At 32.0% G+C, this 22,639-nt stretch overlaps 1 pseudogene; it reads left to right on the top strand.

Moving 5' to 3' along the window:
- Positions 1-14,863: 14,863 nt before the first annotated feature.
- LOC143388509 (oligoribonuclease, mitochondrial pseudogene) lies at positions 14,864-15,247 on the top strand (annotated as a pseudogene).
- Positions 15,248-22,639: the final 7,392 nt, after the last annotated feature.

The following is a 22,639-nucleotide window of genomic DNA, read 5'->3' as shown; positions in this document are numbered from 1 at the left end:
ATGTTGTAATAAAACTAGACTTGTGTCATTTCTGAAATCAGTATATCATTGACCCAAAAATCATAGTCCATAACATTACCTTGGGTCAAGGTGATTCACAGTGCCATACTTAAAATTCTTATTCATGGAATGAAATCTGTTGTGTACACTGACTCAAGTTGAAAAGTGTCTTTTACCTACTTCAGTAAATATTTTAATTTTGCTTTTCTTTGGAGATTCAGAATATCAAAATATTTAGAGGAGTAATTATATAATAAGGAAAATTTAATTGTGCATTAGAAACCAGAGAATATTTATACTGTAGTATATACTGAAATGTTTTCTTTTTGGTGGATTAAAACACATGGTGTAAGATAACTTCATGAGGTTTGGTAAATGTGAAAAAGGAAGTGAGGGTGAAATAAGATGTAAGTAGAATATTTTACATATACTATATATCTATCTACACATATGTATACATATATATTTCTTTTATATATTTGTAAACATACAAATAAGTATAAATATTTATTTATTCTATATATATACTTTCTTTTATATTTAAATTATTCTAATTACCTGAGTGTTTATTATCATTAGATAGGCTTAGTAAGTTAATGGGTATTCAGCAAGTACATAGAAGAGCTGGAAAATTTATTGAGATGTTAGACTATATGAAAACAACAACAAAACTAACCAATAAATCAGTACACACACCACAAAGGAATATATATAGTAATAATAATAATGATGATGATGAAAAACCTCTGGCTGCTCTACCACTTCCATTATTATACCTTTTTATCATTTGATAATTGCTTCAGACTAATCAATCCTTAGCATCTTCTGCTTTAGAACCTATAAGCAGCACAGTAATACATAAATGTGCCATATCCATCCCTCAAGGAGCTCAGAGACTTTGTGCACAGGCATGCATGCATACATGTGTGGATTGAGGAAGGCTAGGGCTGGACAATAAGACTACAATATGTTAATGTCTAAAATAATTTCATATATATAACTCTGTAGGGACAGAAGGAAATTTATCTAGCCACATTCTTAGATGGAAAGGATTTTAGGAGAGAAATCTATTCTAAATTTACTTAGAGGAGCAGGAGTTATTCTAGGAAAATATGGGAATCAATTCTCACCTCCTTCAGAGATGAGGAAGGATGTTCAGAGAGTACATTCTAAATTTGATTGGATTAACAGAATTTTTCTAGGAAAAAAAGTAGGAATTCGATGGGAGTTTTGAGAATTTTAGAGCTGTGAAAAAGACAAGCAGATTTAAAATTAGGTAAGTAATTTGTGACCATTTTGTGTGTGTATATATATGTAAATATATATAAGTGTGTGTATATATATATATATATATATATATATATGTATATATTTATGAATATAAATAATAAACTTAGAGTTCATATGTTTCTGCAAGAATGGTTTTTTTTTCTTATTTCCAATATTTGTACGCAAAATACACCAAATAAGAAATAGTGATATTTGGACACCATGGGTTCAGAAAAAGTTATAGCTACAAATTAAGAGTTTCTAGTTAAAAATGTCACATAAAAACATGAATTATGTACCACTCTGTTCAAATAATCCTAAATACTTTACTGTGAGTGTGTTCACCAAGAGAGGAGACTGAAGAGGTGGCAGCTTCTACTGTACTTAGTCAACCATGTCAATACTTGATTTCCACATTTCCAAGTTTACTAGTTTCAAAGGAGTTTAATGCAGTTTTCATTTAGGGTAATTCTCAGTGCTCAACTCATGAGACTTGGTACATCCCATTATCCAAAAAAAAAAAAAAAAAAAGAAAAGAAGAAGAAGAAGAAAAGAATGGTGAAGAAATAGTGCAAAAGAGCAAAAATCTTCTGAAGAATGATTCTCCTCCACTCTCTCTTACCAACTACTGCCCAGACATTTTTCTCCTTAAGAGAAGGAGAAAAGATGTAACACCTCCCTTGTGTTATACCAATATATAATATATGTTTATTTATAAAGTGTTGTTCACTTAACCTATTTTCTGTGGCACCAGTTTAGATTTTTTTGATTGTCATTTTTCTCATTAGAATTGTTGAGATGTTATTTTATTTTGGTACTTCTCATTTAGGATCAGGATTTGAGGGACAAGTAAATTGTAATGAAGAGTTAGATATGAGAGTTAGTTGAGCTTAACTTTATTTATATTATTTGAATGACTTATTTTAATTTTCCAATGACTATGATAGAACATTTATTTGTTGTCTCTCTGTGAGTGCCTATGTATGAGTTTTTTCTGTGAAATGCCTGTTTATTTGATTTTTGCCCTTTCCCCAGTACTAGAAATTCAAGAAAAAAAGGTGTTTTTCTTTCTCAATTTTGAAGAAATTCTTGAATTTAAAGAAACCATTATTTTTATGAGCTTCACAGGTATTTTCTCAACTAGTTGTTTTCCCCGTGTTTATGTTGATTTGCAATGATATATTAACTATGTTCTTTTATGAGTCTCATTACATATTTAGAAAACAAGTCACAACTCCAACATTTAAAGACAAATGTGCATTTTATTTAGTTTTCTGTTTTTGATTTTGTTGGCTATGATTATTAATGTTGCTTAGGGCTTGCAACATTTTCAAGCTTGCTGTTACCTCAACATTTTTACAGTAATATAGAGTTAGATTCCATACTATGGAGGCCTTTCCCACGGGAACCTGCCCTTCCAGTAAGGAAGAGAGAATTTGCAGTCATTGTAAGTACATGCATCTCTAAAAGGAAATGACAAAAGAGCTGTCACTCCTCAGTCCTCTCGCTTCTCAAGTCATTCTACTTTACCTTTGAATTATTTCAGCTCCATGAAATAGTTGACCAGCATACCTTCTCCAACAATTTAACAGATTATGGGAGCAATAAGTGAATTAAATTATATAAACATAATGTGTTTATCACCGATCAAGGGAAATATATTTCTAAGAGGCAATATTTATCTCCTTCAAATGTCTCTATTTCTATTTTTATTGGTGAAGTTAGGCTACTTTTAATCAGCATGTAAACAACAATCTCTACCACTAATTCAATTTCAAAGATTAAATGAATTTAATCATTCTCTAGAGACCTTACATTTCATCAGATTTTGCTGAATTTAAATAATTTAGTTGGATGTCATCTTCCCAAGAAAATTAAAGTGTAAAAATAAAGTACTTCAGAAGATACCTTTATACTGTTCTATTTTTTTATAAAATTTTCTTAATTAATAATATATCTTTAAAACGTTAAGAGTGGTCATTAAAATACAGTTTTTATTAGAACCAAAAATATATTGTGAAACAAGAATGTGTTTATAAACTGAGTCAGGATGCCATAGCAGCTTTTCCATCATTAAAATAATATAGAAAACTTATTGTGTGGATGCTAAACCCCTGTTATGGAATTTTGAGTTTTGTCTTGTTGTTTCTGATTTTTCCTTTCCTTTTTTTTTTTTTGTACTGGAAATTGAACCCCAGGAGTTTTACCATTGATAGCCATTCCCAGAGCTTTTTTTTTTTTCCATTTTGTAATAGTCTTGCTAATTTTTGTGGCTGGTCTTGAATTTACAATCCTCATGCATCAGTCTCCTTATTTGCTGGGATTATAGGCATGTGTCACCACATCCAGTGGGGATTTATGTTTTTCAATTATTTCTGTTTGCTTCAATCCTGAAGGAATTTTATCCAACTAAATTTCTCTCTACCTTGGGATCTAAATGTAGTTGCTCTTTCTGGAACACCACTTTGATGTTTTTCAAAGACTTATACTTCAGAAACACTAAGTAGAAATTCAGAAATGGCTGTCTCCTAACTATTTATATTTAAATATGTTTCAGACATATGGGAGAAAATATTTTCACTATAAACAAGTACTTTTCACAAGGGATATTTCTTATGTTTGACAAGTACTTAAGTGGAAATTTAACTCATGTGTATCTTGTTGCATAAACTAAGAGAAAATATGCAAAATAATAATTTAAAAAATTCTGAGTCACTCATTTGATAAGACAAATAAATTAAACATTAAAAAACATTATTAAAGCTTAATATAATGATTAATCCTATAATTGAAGATGGCAATCTTTTCATCTTTATAACTTCCATGATTCATACAGAATTTGGGTCCTTGTTTCTAGTAAATAATTAATACATTTTCAATAAATTATTATACTTAAATACTGAAAATTCATCTGCTATGTGACATGTTATCAACAGTTGTTGCTCTCTGTTTTTCAAATTTATTAAATGAGCCAATCTTCTTATTGCTAATACTGTTTGTTAGCTTTTACAATGTGTGATCTGTGGAGAAATGCATGCTTATAATTTTTATAAAAAGACATCCTGTATAATTTTGGTAGGAATATTTGTTTTCATAATTTGTAAGTCATAATTAGAACAGTAATGGGAATAGCTTACTGGGAACTTAAACACAATCACTATTGACACAATAGGACTTTGTGGGCAAAAGCAAACAGTGTAAATTTCTTTATTCCCCCAAATCATCTTTCTTCACTATAAATGTAACAAAATATGAAAAGAATGAGTATTTGTATAAACTATGCATGATCAGGATCAGTCAGCTGATTTTTCAAATCCATGATTTATTACATTTTAAAATTTTATTTTGGGGTCTCTATAATATAAAGTATGTATTCCAATTCTGAATAATATTATACAAAGTATTTCTCAAAAAAAAAAGAAAAGAAAAAGAGAACATGAAAATCTTGATTTTTCTTAGCAAATCTTTGTTGCTTAGAACTGTAATCGGAAGCATGGTGGGTTTCAATCTCATTAATCATTCTAAAGATTAACTATATTTACATGGCCTGGAATCAATACAAATTTTCTGTTTCAGCAGCAGGAATTGAGGCTGCAAAATGAGTAAGGCACAGAGTTAGTGTAATTTATATAATGAGGTTTTTCAATGCATCTTCTTTCTCTTTCTGGTCTCTCTTTCCCTCTTTGGCTCTGCTGTTACCAACTCGACACTCCCCAAGTTTCCTACTACCACTGGACTCTCCCTTTCTCATTTCATCCCTTGTACTGACCTATTTTCCTTCATTTTAAACTCCAACCCATAATTGAAAAGCTTTGTTAGCTATTATTCTCAGCAGCAATGGGCAGGTTTCCTTTGGAAATAAGTGACTGCAATTGCCCACTAATAGACTCTGCACTCTTTAGGCCAGAGTAATTGAACCTATTATTTTTCCCACTTAGACCAGAATGCATTTTCTGGGGAAGACTGGTGAGGCAAGAGTGTCTGGCTTCTAAGAATAGTCTTGAAGAGCAGACATTGGGGGAAATGAGGATGGCTTCTTTAAAAGATTGTATTTTAAAATTTTGGGTTTGGGCTGGGGATGTGGCTCAAGCGGTAGCGCGCTCCCCTGGCATGCGTGCGGCCCGGGTTCGATCCTCAGCACCACATACAAACAAAGATGTTGTGTACACCGAAAACTAAGAAATAAATATTTAAAAAAAATGTTGGGGTTTTTGGAACTTGATATTCTTATACATGATCTAGTTGACTTATTCACTGAGGACATAAATTTTGAATATTACTGGATGACAGCCTCCAATGAAATTAAAAATTTAGAAATTGTCCTTGTTTGTCTCCTTGTACCCTATACTCAATTACATAAATGTGAAAATCATAAATAGGATTTGATGGAGCATTGTGTGTCAATTAAATATTAGAGGTCACATTTTAAGTTTTCACAGTGAAGTAAAAAAGTCAATTTTGGAATAATAGTTCAAAAAATTGAGTACTAGCTTCTAGTCACTAATTCTGTGTGTTTATCTCCAATATTAACTTATCTTAAAAAGGATATGTAAGTAAATCATTTCAATTTTCAGAAATGAAAGAAAAACAAATTGCTGTAGATATAAATACCATTTTATTGTGCCTCAGAAATATATATACACATACACACACATTTGGCTAATGTGTAATATAGTCCAAAAATTAAATTAAATATTGGTAATTTCAATGTCATAGAAAAAATGGCTAGGGGCTAGTTTTTTAAGATTCTAAGTTCAAAATTAGACATATTTTGAACTTCTTAAATTATATATATGTATATATTATATATATATATATATATAATAGAAATTATATATATATATAATTTCTATTCTATTTATAAATACATGAGACATTATCTAAGTGAATTCTATTCAAAAATTGAGGCAAAGCTGTGCATAAATAGAGATTAATGGAAATTAATTCAGCTCATCAGAACTTTGCTGAGGGCTGGGGTAGTGGTAGAGCACTTGTCTGGCATGTGTGAAACAATGGGTTCGATTCTTAGCACCACATATAAATAAATAAAATAAAGAATCTATCAACAACTAAAAAATACTTTAAAAAAAGAATTTTGCTGACTATCTAAATTCAGTAAAATTCTATGATTCACAGAAAATGGGTTTTCTCAGGTAAATGAGCAAAAATTCATAATATCAATATAACATTTCTATAGTTGTAAAACTATCAACTCATACCTCTAATGAGTAAAGGTAGATGATTTCATTCTAGAAATTATCTTGGAAAACATGCAATGTGAACTTGTTGTTACTTTCATTATTATTATTTTAAGGTTAGAAATTCATACAAATGTGCACAATTAATAAAGGAAAGATAAGCTAAAATAGATAAAACAAAGGAAAGAAGCATCCATGGTAAACAGCGCTTATCCAAATGAAAGACATTTTCAGACAATTTATGAAAGAATGTAAAGCAAATGACTTCTTTCATACCATGACTAGACAATGAGTTGGGTCTCAAGTATCATTTGAATAAGGAAGATATGAACCTACAATGAGACCTAAATCATCTACTGTGTTTGTACTCTTTACTTAACATTTGCCCAGCAGAATGGGACAGGTTCTTTAGTGATAATTTGCTTTCAAAGATTTTAATGTAAGAATTATATACTTAAGTGTCTCTTACTGTAAGGGTTCCTCCTATTGTGTATTTTTATAAAGAATCCCTGATTATTTTTCTTAAGATATTTGCATCAAGAGACAAACTATTGTATACTTTATAATGCAATTTATATAAGTTTTAAAAAGTATAACAACTAATGCATAGTATCATGAGGAAAGTTGTGGTCATATTTGGGAAAGTTTTAGTGACTGGAGATGGAGCATGAACATAAAGTTGTTTTGGTAATTGTATTGAATTTCTGCACTAGGGTGTTGAATACAGTAAATTCACTATGCAATTAAAAATGAATAAAAACATATTTTATATTTACTAAAGTTATATTTTCTTTTAGTTCCACTCATCTAAATATATTCAACTTACCATTTGTTTTATTTACAATTATTTTGGTTGACAGTATATGTACATATTTTTGGAATACAGTATGACATTTTAATAGAGGTACATAAAATATTTAATGATCAATTTAAGGCAAACATTAATAATCTGTTTGGGAACATTGAAAATTAATTTTTTCAATTTATTTCAGAATATATGATAAAATATTCTTGCCAGGCATTATGGTGCATGCCTGTAATCACAGAGGCTCAGGAAGCTGAGGGAGGAGGAACATAAATTAGAGGGCCACCTGGACAACTTAGGCAGACCCTATATGGAAAAATAAATGGGTTAGGGGTATAGGTCAGAGAGAGAATGATCTGGCTTTGATCCTAATACCCAACCCCCCCCAAAAAAAACTTCATATACAGGAACATTATATACACATATGTGGATATAGTCACACTCATCAATATAACTATAGTCACTCTATTGTTCTGTATTAAAGTGTATTTGTATATTCATTCAACAACTTTTATCTCCCTTTTCCTAACACCCTTCCACCTCTCTGGTAATCACTATTCTACTGAGTGCTTTGTACTTGCAGAAGATCAATTTATTTAGCTTTCACAAATGGATGAGAACATTTGGTAGTAATCTTTATGTGCTTATTTTTGGCTTTTTCACTTAATATAATGTATTTAAGGCTCATCTATGTTTCCAAAAATTATGTGATTCTATTTGTTTTATGACTGCTTAAAATTCTGTTGCGTACATAGTCACATTTTTTTTTTCTGTTCATATATTGACGGACACTTGGCTATTGTGAATAGTTCTGCAATAAACATGAGACTACAGACATCTATTTCTTCAATATGTTGATGTCCTTTCCTTTGAACATATAAACAGTACTAGTGAGATTTCTGGGTAGACTGGATATTTTTATACAGAATAACAAAACTGACCTGTATCTCCCACTATTTACAAATATCAAATCAGACTTAATCCAAGACAGATATATAAAACCCACAACTTTAAAAATCACTAGAAGAAAATGGGGGGAAACACTTCATGAAATTGTTATATACAAAAATCTTTTTGTTTGGGGTAAATGCACAGGAAACAAGGGGAAATCAGACAAATAGGATTATATCAAAGTAAAGAGAAAAGGCAACAAGCAATAGTGTGAAGAAACTATAATGTATAGAGTAAGAGAAAATATTTGTTAACTAACCATCAAACAAGGGATTAATATATAGAATATGTAAGAAACTCATAGAATTCAGCAGCAGAAGATAAAATAATTCAATTTAAAATGGGCAAAGATCTGAATAGACATTTATCCAAAGAAGACTTGCAAATGACTGTAAGAATTCTGGCTGGGGAAATGTTCAAGACAGTGTTTCTCTGGTGAGCAAACTCCTGGTAACAGACATCCTGCTTTCCACACTTGGAATATTCTAAAGTTTCCCCCAGGAACTAATAAAATAACTAATAAATGACTAATAGTATACAAAAAGTACCCAGTATCACTAATCATTAGGGAAATTCAAAACAGAATCATAATGAGGTATTACTTATTTCTTCCACAAGATATGACATATAATTTTTAAACATTATTTAAAGATTTATATACATTTGTTTTAACATGTTCCTGCACAAATAATCTTATACAAGTAGTAGATTCACATATTTTATTTAATTACAACCTATGTGTTTCTTTCAAGTTCAGTATTTTTCTTGATAGGCAAGCCTCTTTCTTAACTCCAAAACTGGAATTCCTGGTTTCCTGCTATATTTTACTACTGTATAGTTTACACCTTTTCTCTTTCTTCTTAACTTTCTCTGCCTTGGACAATCATTTATACAACCACTCTTCTGTCCTGCTCACCAAACCTCCCCGATTAAATTGTTCATCAACTGATGCTAGTGACTATTGTAATGAAGATTAGTATCACTTACCACAATGGAAAACTTACCAACCTATTATTCTTTCCTATTTTACTCTATCTACTCTCCTTACTAGATCTAATATAAACTAGTCCCAGATAAATTATATTATTGCATGTTGGTGCTATACCAAAAAGCACATTTTCAGTTTCAGAATCTTGGCAGGCAGCAATACCCAATTTAAAATTTAAAATAAAATTCCAATGTGTTTATTGGAAGTACGACTTTTTTTATATGTTAAAACATATTCAGTTTATATTCACAGTATTGTTCTAAAGTTAGTTCTAAAAGTTTTTCTTAAAGTAAATTTTAAAGTGGTTTAAGTAAATAAAGATTAGTGTACATTATGTGAAAAACTGACATATTAGAAAAATTTCCTATTGTTGTACAATAGAAATTAATTTTGATATTTGTCTTTTCTGCACTTCCAATGACAAATAAAATAAATGGGTTTCCATGCCCCTTCTCACTTCTGCATCCCTTCCACACACGTATGCCCAGACAGGCACACTGATTCTGCTCCTTTTATCTTTCTCATGTTTACCCACTCTAAGAACACTTGATGGAGGAGTTTCTCATTATTGCTTCAGGATGGCTCATTCTTCTTAACTTTATTTTCTATCTCTTTGGAAAATCATTTAATTCCCAAGAGTCAGTCCATGGTTGTCATAATTCAAAGGAGTTCAATTCATCTTTTGAATTTTGTATTTATAGGAGATGTTGATGACAGGTTATGCACATTCTTGATTCTCATCTAGACCACTACTATTGAAATTCACTCTGTAAAGTCTACTATTTTCTACCATTTCTGGTCAAATGAAGAAATAGTTTTCTAACATTTTTGATTAACAAAATCTCAGAGAAAATATTCTCAATATATTATTACTTATTTTCTCTTGATAAGAGTATACATTTTGTTGATAACAGGATATTATATTTGGAGAAGGCTTAAACCATACCATGAAAAACAGTCATTAATATTTCTGAGGTAGCTTTGAGCAAAACAAGAGTCTTTTAATAAAATAATTGCTTAATATATGTTATGCATATATAAAAATTTTAATTGAGAAAAATGCATGAGATTTACATATATATATATATATATATATATATATATATAGTCAACTGTATTTTATTTTCTGACGGTATTGAATAATTTACTCAACATTTGTGAAAAGAATTCCATTTTTTTAATAATACAGAATGTTAGCCATGTTTTTCTATAAAAGACCAGATGGTAAATATTTTTGGCTGTGTGTGCTATGAAATCTCTTCTGTAACTATTCAACACCATGTGATTGTCTTGTGAAAACAGTTTTGGGTGGTACATAAACAAATATTTGTGTTTGTGTTTTATGTATTCTTCATTTCAAAAGTAATCCATATTTTCAATTTAGTCCACAAATCACAGTTTGTTAATAACTACTCAGCAGGGAAAGAAAATATGATTACTTGTGCATTTTCAAGGGTCATTAGGAAGATATGACAATGTATAATGCCTATTCTCCCAGAGGACTAGGTTATTGTGGCAGATGAATGTATCTTTATCAACAAAATGTCTTCATGATTGCACTAGTTGCAAGGCTCAAGTACTATCCTATAGAAGTTTAGAAGAAAAAATTATGAAAAAGTTCAGAAATTATACTTATTGTTCCTGAAAGATTGAAATTTATTATAAGGTCTTTCAGGCTTTACCTGAAGAGAAAATCTTCCATTTTGCATCACACAAATAATACACATGCTATACCGAAGAGTTAACACAGTAGCCTCATGTTTCTATTTTCAAAATAACCCATTTGGAACTGGCCCTTAGCTGGTATCATGGAACATGTCTTTTCTCCTAACCTGGATGCTGAATACCTGCTCTACTTCTTAAAATATGGAATTTCAAAAGTGTAGCTACTTGTTACTCTTATATGACCAACCCCCAATATAACCTTGGACTCTGAGTCTCAAGTAGGCTTTCCTGGGTACAACAATTGCACACATAGTGTAGGTTGCAGGTGGAGGACACTGTGTGCCCATGTGTGTATAAGTATTAGGGAAAGGTTGGAGCAGAACATAAGATGTTTCTTCCTGGGTCCCTTGAAACTCAGCTTATTGCATTAATAGGTTACAGCTGTGAGTACAACTATGGCAGGTACTAAGCAGATCACTGAGTATGTACATGCTCTTAGGACACACCCTCACAAAACACACACACACACTCCCACACATACACACACAGCTAATAATTGCAAAAACAAGTAGATAGTTTGTACTATATTATCTATTATTTTATTTTCTTGCATTTTATTTCATTTAGTTCTGTAACATTCTACTCTAATTCCAGTTTAATTCACTATCCTCCATTACATATAAATTTGAAGATGTTTGTTTCACACAATTCAAATACAGTTTGCATTAATGTGACACTGTTCCAGGTACCTACTGAACTGTTGCTTTAACTTCTCTGCCTTATACAGTTTCCTATCATCTGCAGAAAATCACACAGAAAGTACTTTAAAAGGATTTTAGTGGTAATCATTACCAAAAATACCACATATAGTAGTGGTATTTTGGGTAATGGTTATCTGGGGCAACATAACAAATTATTATAAAATTTATTCACTATAACAATAAATATTTCTTATTATATCATTTCTAAGGGTGCTTCTCTCTCAGGAACCCCCAATAGGCTGAGATCAAGGCATTACATCTGGCTACAGACATTTTGATTTTCATCTGAACTATTAGTTCACAAATGCATTCATAATGGTTGTTAACATATATTTACTGACTGTTGTCTGGGGAAATTATTTCCCATGGAATCATACCTATACCCATAATTTGATTGCTGGCTTCCCTCAGCAGGCAGAAAAAAAAGGAAGGCAAAAAGATATAAGCCAATGTATGCTTTGTAACTTAATTGCAGAAATTACACACCAATGCTTTTGCTATAGTGCATTTAGTAGAGATGAAGAATTTCAGTCATACCCATGGGATGGGTGTCACCCAGGGCATCAACAGCAGCAAATACAGGTCACTGAGGGCCAACTTATTATGATCTACATTCCAGGATCACAAAGATATAAAGAAAACAAGACGAAGCTATACCAGTTACAAAATGCTACCCAAACACATGGTCATGTGCTTTGTATATTCTAGTTACTCTATAACTGTCCATTTTCATTTTAAAAAGATTATCTGCAAGTAAGTGTCAACCTGTGTTGGTATTTATATAAAAGACTTCAAGACTGTTTATTCCTTAAGGATATTGTTAGCTTCTAAGCCACTATAATTTGTCATAAAAGTTTCAGTAATTTATTGTATGTGTTATTTTACACTAATTATTTTATTTTGTAGCAGAAAGACAGGTTTATATGATCTTATTTGCTAAAAGGTTATCCAGGTGTTTAGAACGGGAGGGGTGAGATGGGGAAAAAAATGGGAAGAGAAAAAAGGTAAAGTCAAAGAGAACAAAAATTCATTATTTTAACTAAAATGCACTGAGTATTCATTATATGCCATAAACAATTCAAAATTTGTCATATGTACATAAATGTAAGTATAAAAATATGCATATAAATATATAAAATAATTATATATTGTTATATAGAGTATGTGTTTTTAATGTAAACACACAGCTGTGCATATATAAATATATATAAAACTATGCATAATTATTTAATTATATACAATATATAGTGTAAATCATGCGTATATTTATTTTCCTTATTGTTTGAATAAGATAATTTTAATTTCCATACTACAGAAGAGTACGAGCACCCTCAATCAGAACTGGAATTTTAATCCAGACAGTATACTTAGAGTTCAGGTTTCTAACTTGACAATGTCTCCTTATGTGGATTCAAATATAAACTCAAGCATATACCATTTCAAAATTCAAATAGAAATTAGAAATTAGAAGAGAATAATCTTCTAATTAGAAGAAAATAATCAATTGGGAGATTGACAATGTATTTAGTGTGCTTGTCAGGTAATTAATAAATGTAGGTTACATAAATATAATATTGTTATAGTTTAATTTGAATTTTGGGGAAGTAGACCTAAAATAGGAATATAATTTGTAAGTTTAGACACTTGCTTTGCAATATGTGAGTTACAGAAATTTAGACAAGACAATATTAAAACAATTAAAAAATAATGTGTAAAAAGGGAGAAAGTTAGGAAAGAATGAAAGAAAAGAGAAACCCTAAACTTTGGATAATTGTACTTATAATTTGATATTATATTTAAGGGGCCAAGCTAGATTATTACTCTAGTGGCATATCACTTATTATACTCAGTTCAGCACAGAAAAACAAAATTTTTACAATTTTAGAATTAAAGTTATATAATACAATCTTAATTTGAGATATTATTTAATTGTACACCAAGGAATACAAACTTTGTAAACACAAATTAATCATGTTCAGAGTTTTAAAATGTAGCAGTAATGTGTAATAAAACTTATTATCAGCATACAAATGTTAATATGATTATTTCTTTTAGGTTAAAAGAGACAAATTTACAGTTATTTCACTAAACTCTGCAAGGTTCTGAAACAAAAGAACTTTTTGAATTTAATATATTTCTCATAAAAGTGTCTCCAAAGTATTAATTTCATGCTTGACACAAGTTTTCATAGGCTTTGTGATTTTATGTCTCTGATTTACAACAGGCTAGTTTTGTTGGACAATAAACTCTCAATTGCAGAAATTTTAAAACTGAAAGGAGATTTCTTTTTTTAAATTTAGCAAGGATGTTTGATTGGTTCAATATGAAATATGAACCTCGAAGTGAGTTCATTTTGCCAATAATAATATAGCTACAATAGTTCTATATTTATTAGTAAGAATGAGATATAAGTTAAATAGTCTTTATTTTTAACTTAGTGGATTTATGTGAAATGGAATAAAATCTTAGTAAGATAATCAAGAATTTAGGAATTCTTATCCTTTTCATTAACATACAGAAAAAAAAATAACTTAAAAATTAGTGTTAGTTGATACAAGAGCAGTTCCTAAACTTGTAACAGTACTTAACAGACATAGGCAACAGCCTGGCTTTGTTGTAAAAGGTACATTTTCTAAAAGAAATTATATGTGAATGATGATGAAACTGTTGCAAAGTGATTGTTTAGTTCAGTGACTACTTCAAGTGATATCAGTAACAAAGAAAATAACAGAGAAAGTGATGAGCTAAAAATAAATCCCATCTTCTTAACAAGTATGAAAAAAGCCAATACAAATAATGGCTTTTCAAGTGCATTCCGTCTGCTAGCTTATGAACAAATCAATTGAAAGACTTCAGCTCATAAAATTCCTTACAAGTTGGAATAATAACCTAGCAAAATGATCCATGTAACTCTCATCCTATAGTGCTTTTAATACAGGAGTCACTGTGCCTACAGTATGTATTGAGTGACAGTGCGTATTTGTTGAAAGAAGACTCTTATGGTTATTTTTTTTAATAAAATAGATCATAACCAGTTTCAAAAGATAGGGATCTCTTCACTGTGGGAGGTCGATGCATAACCAGAATTTTAATTAAAAAATTTCCTCCTTATAAAAACTATGATTTCTCGCTCAGCGCCTCCCCGCGGGTTTGCGACGTTTAGCGACCATTGCGCCTGCGCGCGCACCGGCGGCTAGGCTGGGGCCGTGGCGGCTCGTGCCGGGTGATGCTAGGCGGCTCCGTGGGCACCAGGCTGTTGCGGGGCGTGGGTGGGAGTCGCCGGCAGTTCGGGTCGCGAGGTGTCCGCGAAGGTGGCGCAGCCATGGCGGCAGGGGAGAGCATGGCACAGCGAATGGTCTGGGTGGACCTGGAGATGACAGGATTGGACATTGAAAAGGACCAGATTATTGAGATGGCCTGTCTGATAACAGACTCTGATCTTAACATTTTGGCTGAAGGTCCTAACCTGATTATAAAACAGCCAGATGAGTTGCTGGACAGCATATCAGATTGGTGTAAGGAGCACCATGGGAAGATAACATTACCAAATAACAAGATTGCTGCTTTGGGGAACAGTAACAAGCTTATTGCACTCACATCTGAATCCTAGACCATTGTTGGATGGTATTTAAAAAGAGGGTTAGAGGAAGATTGCTTGGCAAGCCTGGGAAACTGCTTGCTTTTTACTTTTCATCTTTTGGACCTCTCGAGATCATCTTCTCCTGAATGTCCTCTTTTTTCTCTCCTATATTCAGTCTGTCGCGAACGCATTGTGGATTGTCAAGTATTACTCAAGTCAGTCTTTTGGATGAGGTTAGACATCAACTCTCAGAGAAGGGGGAATGCTGCTGTCCTCTTAATAGTTGTTTCTTCCCAGAGGTTATATCCTTGGACTTTGAGCACCATCTTTTTTGACTGTGTGGAAATGCTATTAACAATCAGGAACATAACTCATTGGCTTGGATTAAGAAAAATTTGGTGAAAAGATGGCAGTTTCAATTTGAACTTGAGTTCTAATAATGGTCCATCTGTGGTGATACTTGCCCATTTTAGAAGTAAAGTTTCATTTCTGGATACCTTTGAAAACTGACTTCATGTGTTTCTGCTGGGGGCTGGGGATTCTCTCTTGCAGTCTGGTCTTACCAAGGCAGTGAAGGAGAGTACAATTACATTGCAGCAGGCAGAGTATGAATTTCTGTCCTTTGTACGACAGCAGACTCCTCCGGGGCTCTGTCCACTTGCAGGTAAAATCCAATCCTATGTATATCTTGTAGATAGTCTTCCATTGTAGTGATTCAAGAGACTGCAATTCCAGAAATACCAGCCAAGCCTATCTATATCTTCTATTTACTCTGATTTGGATTATTTATCTTTTGTGTTCAAGTTTCCTTGTATAGTTCACAACATGAATATTAGGAAAATGCACTGAAATAAGACATGAGAAGTTAGAAATAAACTCAGTAAAAATTTCTCCATATTTTTATGATGAAAGAATTTTTGACATAGAAAAGTTGGACTGAGTAATTGTTAAATGTGTGCCTGTTGGTTGTACCTATTTTTTTTTTATATTTGAAAATAAAGTGTAGGTGTTATGACAATTCATTTCTAAAAACTTCATGGAGCATCTCCTAAGAATAAGGATATTTTGTTATGTAACACAGTATCATTATTGCATTGAAAAGAATTAGAACCATTTAATAGTATCACGTGATGTCTAGTCTACATTCAGAGTTCCCTAAAATGTCTAATTGTTTTTGAACCAGGATTCAGTCAAGGCTCATGCGTTTCATTTTGGTTATTATGTATCTTTAGTCTGTTAACCCAGAACTGTCCACCTATCTCTATTTTTTTTCCCTTGTGACATTGATTTAAAAGAGACCAGGTCAGTTCTACCAGGATTTTTAAAGCAGTAACTTTGAAAGAGGGGTGATAATGTTCTGTGGAGGTGTATTTGCATTTGTATATGTCCATTGATGTGGTAACTGACACTTTTCTGGATCATTCACAAGGAAAGTTTTGGCATTAAGTCTTAGAATTACATTGTGTAAAAGTTCTTCAGCCAATGTAGTTGATACCTATTTTAAAATTCTTATTTAAATTTAGTGTTTTAAATATAAATTACTGTGTGGAAACATGAATGTTTATGTGATTGTTATAAAAATTGGAATGTAAATAAAGGCTTATTTACTTACATGAAAAAAAAAATAAAAACTATGATTGGCCTTTAGAGAAAATCTATCCTTTAGTTTTATATTGGAGATGTGTGTAATAAAAATGAATCCCTCTTTTGCTTGCAAAGTTTAAATATTTGAAGAAAACTCTCTTGAGTAAATGTTGTAGAGATACCAATTTATGATTTCTCTGCACTATACCTTTGGCCTCATTCCCCACACACCCTATTTCACAACATTACCCAGATTTTTATGGTAGGAAAGTTTTCAAAACCAGAGAAAATTTACCTAAACATAGATATGTGTTGTATTTTCTGATCACATAAATTTTGCCAGCAAATGTTAGAGACCACATCTTTTTACCCAGAGGCAAGGATTATGGGACCAATTGAAAAGTTAGCCACAGACCCAGTGTGCATTGCTCAGTATGAAAGCAATTATTACTTACCTTAGAGATCAAATAACTTTCTACTGAAAGGATATTTATGGTAACCATGAAAGACTAAATATAAAGGATCTTCCAATCTTTGTTAGCTATCACAATTGGCCCAGATTCTTTCATGACCCTATAAAGAAGAGGATCCTCATAATGCCCAAGATTAACTTTGATCTAATGGTATGGTGTTTCTAGGCCTAAATTTGTCAAAAAATAGGTAAAAAAGTGAATTCCCTCACACATTTATTTTGGGGATAGTATTTATATCAATTGCACGGCAATCACAACTCTCCTTAAATCTTGTCTTCCCAACTTCAAATTAAAATTCCATTTGGCTCTCATACTTGTCTGCTAGTCTAAAGTAGGATAGGGTAATATAAGAGCAGAAGCTCTAGTGTCAGAAGAGAAATTGATTGCAGTCCTGTCCCCAAAGGAAACATTCTGTATTCAAATTTAAGTTTTTTGAGAAGAGCCTCACTTCTCAAAAAACATTTAAGAGTGTGCCTCCTGTGGCTGGGGTTATAGCTCAGTGGTAGAGCACTTGCTCAGCACACATGAGGCACTGGGTTTGACCCTCAGCACCACATTTAAAAAAAATAGATAAAGAGTATGCCTACTGATTTCCATTGAATCTTTAATTAGAATAGGAATCAGTAAATAAAGTTTTGGGGCCAGATTCTCCCACCCCAATTTTTAAATGGCTGGTGAACAATGATTTTACTTTTTTGTTTGTTTTTTTATTTTTCAGTACTGAAAATCCAACCCAGGCCTCTAGCATGCTAAGCAAATGCTTTACCACTGCACTATATCCCCATTTTTTTTTAATTTTAATTTGAGACTAACTTGCGTAGGCTGGCCTCAAACTTGCAATCATCCTGCCTCAGTCTCCTGATTATCTGGAATTATAGCCATAGGCCAATCCTCCCTGACCACCTTTCCTTTTTTAAATTGTTGGAGAAAATATCAAAATACTTATATTCTGTAAAACATGAAAATTATATAAATTTCAGATTTCATTGTGTGGAAATAAAGTTTTATTGGGATATAACTGTAAAAAAAATCAAATTTAAGTTTTTGCAGGTATAAAACAAAAAGAGCAATGCTATTAGGTACCATTTGGGGCATGACCAAGAGTCAGTCACCTTCTGCCAAAGAACAATGCTGCCTGAATGCCCAACCCATTTTTAGTGTTTTAAAACACAGTTATGCAGATTCCCTTGATCAGATATTTTGAGGCTGGCAGGATTATGAAATGTGTCTCATCAATTCCAAGACTCATCATTTTGTTCAAATTTGTAACATTTCTAAATTTGAGGTATATTTTCAAATCAGAGTTAGCTGAAGATATTTCTTCATTTTTTCTTGCATAAACAATGGTGTTACCCTGCTGAGCATCATCACTGGAGAGGATATCGCAAACCTGGGCTTTAACTGAAATTTTTTATGACAAATGTAGTACCATTAAGACAAAGATTAATTGAGCTGTCTTTTGATTAAAATCTGTCTTACTGGGGCTGGGGATATGGCTCAAGTGGTAGCGCGCTCGCCTGCATGCGTGCGGCCCGGGTTCGATCCTCAGCACCACATACAAACAAAAGATGTTTTGTCCGCAGATAACTAAAAAATGAAATATTAAAATTCTCTCTCTCTTTCTCTCTCCCCTCTCTATCTTTAAAAAAAATCTGTCTTACTGTATATGATGTTGATTCTTGGCAAAATATGTCAGCAGAAAACTGAAATGCAGATTTTGTTGTAGTTTTTTTTCCCCTCAGAATTATTAAACAGATGATTTGGGCAAATTCTGTCTTGATGAACTTGGTGAACTTAAATCAGCTGTGAGAGATATGAACAGTTTTGTTGTGCTGATCACATCTACCCTCTGACCCAGTATGAGGTTAGGAAGCAAAAGCTGATCATCAGCATGATTTTTTAAGAGTGGTCTTTTGGGTGACAATCAGATGCCTTCTGAGGACACTCACAAACATTTCATTATTATCACCTATCAAACTTTATTAGTTTTTAGAGAAAGGAAGCAATTTACATAAAGCAGTTGTGAAGTCTTAGGTACACAGTAGACCTTCAAGAATTATTTTCACCATAGAATTGTCATTCTCTGAATTTATTTTAAGTTGATTAAGCATAACAATGTATGGTAGCCAGAACCAATAAGATTTCTAAGTGTGGTTCTCACTTCCTCAGTTGGTTTCTATTAGTTTTGTTTATAAAACACAAGTTCCCATTAGCTCTGTTGGAGTGACATCTTACAATTGATTCCTACTGATCTCACTTGCAAGCCAAATCTGCCATCTATTTTACTAATAACTAAGTGATCCATTCTTTTGAATGGTTGATATTTTGGATTAGGACACAGGACTTTACATTTATCACTGTAAAATGCTCATTAATTTTGTTCTTTCTCTCTTTGTTGCCGAAATGCTGTGAACTCTTCTTTTCTATAAAGTAATTGTCATGATTCTCAACTTTTTGGCATACACAGACATTAACTACTTTACAGATTTCAACTTACCAGTTAAACTGGTCTCAACTACAGAAATGGGACTGAATCTAGAACTCAGGTTCCAGAACTGTGAAAAATAAATTATTGTTGTTTCTAAGCCTCCTATTCCATAGTATTCTGTTATAGCTGTCTGAACAAACAGGACATCTCTAGTAAGTGATATGTGAAGGAGGTCCATCTTTTCATTACTCAAAAACACCTTGTTCTGTATTAATTGGCCTCTGGGTCTAATAACAAAGGATTGCATGAAGAAATTAAATACATTATATTTGAATATATTCCTAGAAGCAAAACAAAAAGCAGGAATAAAAAAATACATTTATAGAAGTCACTGCAGAAAATTTTGAGAAGAAATTATTTGAAAATAAAAGGTTCTCAAGAACACTTATAATAAAAAATAACTTTGCCTTAAATATCAGAGGATTTTTATTATTTTACTTCATATAACTTTTTTTTACTGATTTCAGAATCTATTATGAGCTAGATGTGGTGGTGCATGTCTATAGTCCCAGTTAATTGGGAAACTGAGTCTAAGGGATCACCTGAGGCTAGGGGTTTAAGCCCAGCCTGAGCAGCATAGTAATATCTCCTGAAATCAAAACAAACAAAATTCAGAAATAATACTAATCAAGACATTGTGGTATTGATATAAATATAGACATATAGACTGATGGAACAGAATTGTTAGTCCAGAAACTCTCATATTTTTAGTGAATTTATTTGAAGGTAATTAAGTGAGGATCAAAAAAAAAATCTTAAAGAATGGTGCTGGGACAACTGACCATGGATCACTTGACTCTATTTTATTTCGCTTAGCCCACTTCACATATTTCGCATTCCTGACTTAGGCTCCTACACATTAGGTTTTTGAACATTGATCTACCCAATCACCCATTGCTCAGATTCAATAAGCCATTTCCTTTGTGTCTTAGTTCCTTTAAGTACTGCTCTAACAGAATACCTGAGACTGGGTAACTTATAATGAATAAAATTTATTGGCCCACAGTTTGGGAGGGCAAAAAGTTCAATAGCAAGGCACCAGAGTCTTGTGAGAGCCTTCTTTCTGGGTGATAACATGGGAGATATCACATAAGAGAAGGAGAGCACAAGAGGGGTGAACCCAATCCTGAAATAATGGTATTAGTCCATTTATGAGGGCAGAGACCTTATAAACAATATACCCCTTAAAGATTTTATCTATTCTTTTTTTAGTACATTATTGATTCTCATTTTGACATAGTTATACAAGCATGAAATATAGTTTGCTCTAATTCAGTTCCCAATAGTTTCCCTAGTATTTTTAAGGTCCTGGGTTCAATTTCTGGTACTAAAGAAAGAATTTTTTTAAAAAGTAAGTGGACAGTGGGCATTTCTGATTTTACAATTTTTGAATTCCTTAACATTTACGTGATCTTTAAAAAAAAATGTAGGTATTTTTTCAAGCGTAAAATGGGAATAACAAAATCCCAGCCTCAAAAAGTTGCTTTTGAGGAATAAGTAACAGTACATTCTCTTGGAACACTCCCATACACGCTGTTATTTCTTGTTGTGCAGTGAACATTTTCTTAACAGATTTGTGATATTCAGGAAGCCTTAAGCAAAACTATGACAAAATAAAATACTTTTTTCCATCCTCCTACTATTCCCTATTTTAGTTCTAACTTAACACTTACATGTTATTCTTATCCTTTCCCTCAAGAAACCCCACAAGTTTTCCTCAGTCTCACATTAAAATGTTTAATCAAGTTCTATCTTTCTTGAATAAATCGCCTACATCTAAACTTCCCACTCTTCAATTTTGATCCTAATTTGTCTACCCCAATTTCCCATTTCCTCTGAAGCTTATGATCTGAAAATCAGATTGATACTAATTCCACTGGTTAAAAAAAAATGTGCTTTACACATGAGCAAAAAACTTAGTAATTTACATGTGTGAAGTTATTGAGGTCTTTTGAAAATTCAAATTTATATGCACACACACACACCTATGTGTACTATATATATATATATATATATATATATATATATATATATATACACACTCAATCAAATAATCAAATTTTTTTTTGTCATACTACATATGCTTCTAAGTCATAATAGGAATATAAAAGTTGATATTAGTCCCATCCTGATAAAATAACTTTTAAAGCATTCACAATATAATTTCATAAAAGATGTATTCAAAAATTAATTTTAAAATATTGCACTATTAAGGTATGGTGGAATATGCCTCTAATCTTAGCTCATAGGAAAGCAGGAGGATCAGAAGTTTAAGGCCCTGAGTAAATCAGCAAGACCCTGTCTTAAAATAGAAAATAAAAAAGGCTGCAGATTCAGCTAGTGTTTAACCTCCCTTGGCTTCAATCCTGGTACAAAAAAAAAGTATTGCCCATGTTCATAGTTTCATATATCTTATATGAATATTCTTAATTAAAAATGGAAATGTTTTATCAATAATTACATATAGTGTGCTCTCTAAATGCTTTTATTTTCTGGTTAAAGATTTCATGAAGAAGACTAAAATAAAGTATCAGCATATGTTGATTTCATTAAATAGTAGCTGGAGCACTTTCCCCCTCTGTGTGCAGAATGAATGTGCTATGAGAACAGTTGCTAGAATTTGATAAAGCAATTAGAACATAAGTCATGAGAACATAAATATTATAGGAACATTACATATCATACAATTATGACATACATTCTTTCCACAAATGAATAAGATAGTTCAGGGGTTACTGACATTAATGCATTCTGAATAATTTGTAATTTCTACCGTCATAATGTATAGTACTTTCAGTTTTTTTCTTTAACGTATAAATACATTTGTATTAACTTGCTAGTTAATGGATTGGAAAATAGTACAATAAAGTAGGCAGA

This window comes from Callospermophilus lateralis, unplaced genomic scaffold, assembly GCF_048772815.1.
Source record: "Callospermophilus lateralis isolate mCalLat2 unplaced genomic scaffold, mCalLat2.hap1 Scaffold_5985, whole genome shotgun sequence".
Taxonomy (NCBI): domain Eukaryota; kingdom Metazoa; phylum Chordata; class Mammalia; order Rodentia; family Sciuridae; genus Callospermophilus; species Callospermophilus lateralis.
This window is presented reverse-complemented; position numbering and strand designations above follow the sequence as displayed.